Raw genomic sequence first — 5002 nt, forward strand, 5'->3', positions numbered from 1 at the left:
GAATTTCGGTGTGATTTTCGACAGTGCTTTTAAATTTGAAAAATAGTTTAGTTCTGTTGTAAAAGCCAGTTTCTTCCAGCTGAGACTGTTGGCTAAAGTCAAGCCTTACCTGCCATGGAAGAAGTTTGAAAGAGTAATTCATGCTTTTAAAACATCTTGACTAGACTACTGTAACTCTTTGGACTGGAACAGTCTTCTCTTCGGTGCTTACAGTTAGTCCAGAATGCAGCAGCTCAGCTCTTAACTGGGACTAAAAAGTGTGATCACATTACCCCAGTTTAAACTTCGCTCCACTGGCTTCCTGTCCGCTTCAGGATTGATTTTAAGATTTATTGTTTGTTTTTAAGATCTTAAATGGGTTGGCGCCTTCTTACTCATCAGACCTTTTACATGTCCACACTCCTGTCAAAGCATCAGGAGGTCATCCAATCAGATGCTCCTCGATGTTCAGAGATCCCGGTTAAAAAATAAAGGTGATCGAGCCTTTTCAGTGGATGCTCCTCATCTATTGAATAGTTTGCCTGTTCACATAAGAACTGCTCTTGTAACTTTCAAGTCATTGCTTAAGACACACCTGCATTCCTTAGCTTTCATTTCGAGTTGAGTTTGGACATTATGACTTTTTCTACTCTGTTCTTGTTTGAAAACAAAATGCATTGTTATTCACTTTGGTCAGCCATGGTTGTTTTTAAATGTGCTATATAAATAAAATTGAAATTGAAAAGGGAGATTTGAGATTGGTCTGTAATTAACTAATTCTCTAGGATCGAGTTTTTTTAATGAGAGGCTTAATAACAGCCAACTGATTTTTGATTATTATCAATGCTAAAAGCTGTGCTGCACAATATTTTTGTGATGAATGAAAAAAGTTCAAAAGAACTTCCTTTTGAAACTTTCTTTTGAAACAGATACATTTTGTCACATAAATGTCTTAACTATCACTTTTGATCAATTTAATGTGTCCTTGCTGAATAAAAGTATGAATTTCTATCAATAAAAATCGTATTGACCCCAAACTTTTGTAAACATGAAAGACGACTTCTGAATCAGCTTTCTCACACACGTGATTTGAACTCTATCAGGATGATCAGAGAGATTCGGCGTTTACCCAGAGTCCTCCAGTGATCCGGGTGCTGACATCTGGACAGCAGCAGTTCAGACAACCGCCCGATGACCACTAACCCGGTTAACAGCGTGAGACTGGACACTCCTGAAGATCACAGACAGCGAGCTGGGAAAACAGACAGAATTACGTTTTCTTTTGCTGATGATTCAAGTGGGCTGAGTTTGATTTCACAGAAGCTTCTGCACCTGCACAGAAAAACGCTAATGGCCATGATTCATCTGATCTCAAAACGGACATCCAAACCAATGAGAAACCGATTTAAAAATCCCTGAAGATCACTGGAACCAACATGGAAGAACTCAAATGAACAACGTCTGGATGAGAAGTCTGACACTACATCACCGGCCTCTGAAGCATCTTTAGTTTCACAGCTGAAGATCTTTAATGAAGAACTCAAACACTGTGAAGACACCACTGTCATTAAGTTTCACAGGAACCAGTTCAGATCAAGAATCATTCGTCCATGACCTCCAGAAACACACAGTCTAATGCAGACGCTCTTCAGAAACCACACACTGAATGAAGTCATGATGCAGAGAGCATTATGCTCTTTTACCTTTCCATAAGAGAATCAGGAGCCAACACACAAACCCTGGTGCAGATTTACGCTGACACACGGTAAAAAAGAATTTTTCTCTTGATGTCCATTTCTAGTCTGTTCCTTCTGTAGTCTTCAGACTGTCAGATGCTGGTGGATCCAATCAGTAAACATGAAGATGAGAAGCATCACAAGGGCTGAATGATGGACATCAGGACCAAATTATATATGCTTTATATAAAACATTTTTTATATGAGTCTTATTGTGAATTGATATTATAGCACTGACATCTGTGAGGATTCATTTTTTAAACATTTTTAATGTAATTGTAATGAATGACCACATGGAGGCAGTGTTACACAGTCACAAAGCATCACATTTTCACTGACGTGACCTGAAAACAAATCATATATATAAGCATCATTCACATTTTTTGTGCCAGTTTAACTTAAATATCGTATACTATCTTATGTAAATGAATATTTGAATGGAGAATTCTATATATACTTTTATATTATATTTTATATAATTTTATATTATATTACATTGCATTCTATATTACATTATATTTAAAGTATTTGTTTACTTCACTGCAGGAAAACAAAGGTGTTTCTTTTTTATTGTGATATTGTGAAAATATTTACACTGTCTTACATGCATCTGCATCTTACCTAAATAATACATTTAATTAATTAATATAGATTTTAACATTGTAACACTTGGTGAGCAATTGAACAGTTTTTTCTTCATGAATTATCCACGATGCACTGCATGCAGAAAAAAGTTGTTAATGCATTTGGACGTATGATGCTGATTTGTTTGATGTTTATCAAGGGAAGCCCGTTTTGGTTGCTCGATATCTCAAATGGCTAAAAGCTGGTGATTATTTCCACAACAAGGAACAGTGACTTAACAGATGCATGAACCATTTCAAACTACTTGTGATTTATTTGCAGAAAATAGTGGGTGAGGTGAAGATGAAGTGTTTAAACAGAGCAGATAAACAGTGAAACCCAAGGTTTGTAATGATTGTGCCTATAGTGCATCTTCTCACAGGAAGAGGAAAGGCTATTTTAGCTCACAAATAACAGCCCCAGTGGCCTGTGTTTGTTCAGAGGGATTCTGTTAAATCCGCTGGGAATGTAGATGGCATTTCTGACACTTTTGTGAGACATTCTGAGCTTCATTAAACCGCCAATTTAACCTCAGCAAACCATCTCATGATCAATTATAGTGCATGCTTCTTCTCAAAACTATTGACTCCACACCTTCAGAAGGGTTTCTCATGCTCTTTGTGCAGATGCACGTTTTCAGCCCTGCATTTACATCTGATCGTTATTTGTAAAATGGGTTTGAACAGTTTATTTTAAAAAAAAAAAGGGTGAAGGAGAAGAAGAGAGAGTGTAAGCAGGTCTAACAATCTCATTTTTTGGACTTTTGCACCTGAGACTGAGATACAGACAGCCAATAAACTAGTTTTGGTTCGGTTTTGTTCGGGTAAATTGTGGTGAGCAAACATCTTATTAAAGGAATGAAAACGTGTTCACCCTCAGGTCATCCAAGATCAGGATGAGTTTGTTTCTTCATCAGGTTTGTAGAAATGTAGCACTGCATCAGTGTCTCAGCAATGGATGCTCTGCAGTGAATGGGTGCCGTCAGAATGAGAGTCCAAACAGCTGATAAAAACATCACAATAATCCACAAGTAATCCACAGCACTCCAGTCCATCAGTGAACATCTGGAGAAGACAAAAGATGAAACAAATCCAGCATTAAGATGTTTTTAAGAGTCCATAATAACACTTCCTCCAGTGAAAAAGTGTTCTGGTGTGAATCAGGAGAGAAATCTGCACAGATCAAGCAGCGTTTAAACAGCTCTAAACTAATATGTGTCTGGATTTTGATGTGAGAGACAACAGTAGATGCACTTTTTCACTGGAGGAAGTGTTATTATGGATTATGAACTCTATGTATTTGAGTTAAAAACGTCTTAATGCTGGATGTGTTTCATCTTTCGTCTTTTTTATTGGCACTGACTGAAGCAAACTGTGAATGAGTTTCACTGGATTATGTGGCCACCAGACACTGCACATATAAAAACGGGTGTTAAAAGTAAGAAACAAAGATGAAAGATAATAATAATAAAGGGCATAGAGCATTATACACAACAGTAATTTGATTTTAACAGCGTTTTGTCTCGAGTAAGGCTGTATGTGTAACGTATTACATTATCAAGAGCTGATATTAAAAAATAACACATTGGAGGTGGGAAATATGAGTCTAAATGTTGATTTAAAATGCTCATATCTCTCGCTTTCCTGCTGAGATCAACAGACCGTTGTTAAAAATCGAGCTCTGAGTACAAAAGTCTCTCCTGCTGTTTTTAAACCCTTTTGGGATCCGAGCTGAACCTGCATCAAAATGTCAGCAAGCACAGCTGGGGAGTTAAAGCTGAACATTTATAGAGCGATAAGAAGAATAAAGCTCTGTAAGTCTATAAAACTGGAAGATTAATAGAATGAGGGAGAGAGGTGTTTACTAATAGTTCATACTGCAGATGTTTTCTGGCCCCAGCATAGGTTTGAGATTTTTAGAAATTGTTAGTTTTGTAGATTTTTTGTGGGAGGTGTATGGTTATGTGAAAAATTGTTATGATTATAATGATAGAAAACTCTTGCTTGAAATGGAATATAAATGTTTAATTCAAAACAACCCCAGAATGATTAAAAATAAATAAATAAATGAATAAATAAAAACCTGACATAGATGCATGCTCAGAATAAATATTTAAATAAGATTTTTTTTTTCTTGCAAATTCTCCAAGCACTCAGTAAGACATCAGCTGTAGGGTTAATGTGATGCTCTGCTTCTGAATCAGGTGAGGGAAAGCGATAGTGTTTTTCACAGGTGTTGATGGGCAATCATCCACACACAGGTGCTCCACAACAGCTATTAGCTTTAGCTAGAAGCAAAAACAGCTCGTGCAATGACATTATGGGGCATAAAATGACCTTACGACATGCATTTTCTCAGAGAATAAAACTGCAGCATTATAGTCTGAAATTGCTATTTCCAGGTTTAATATAAACACATGAATTGTAAGAAAATCACTAATTATCTGTTTTATGTCACATACACTCAAATGATATACATTCATAGACTTTCTTGGTGTAAAGTGGTGGTGGGGGGGGGGTATTTATATGATTCAGTTATATGATTATCATTCTGAATATGTGTGAGTCAATTATAGCTCCATAAACTGAATACGCTCTCTGTTTATATTGCTTTTAGGAATAATAATAATCGCCTTATTTAATGTCATTCTTGAGAGTAATTTC

Source organism: Cyprinus carpio, chromosome A10, assembly GCF_018340385.1.
Source record: "Cyprinus carpio isolate SPL01 chromosome A10, ASM1834038v1, whole genome shotgun sequence".
Lineage (NCBI taxonomy): Eukaryota > Metazoa > Chordata > Actinopteri > Cypriniformes > Cyprinidae > Cyprinus > Cyprinus carpio.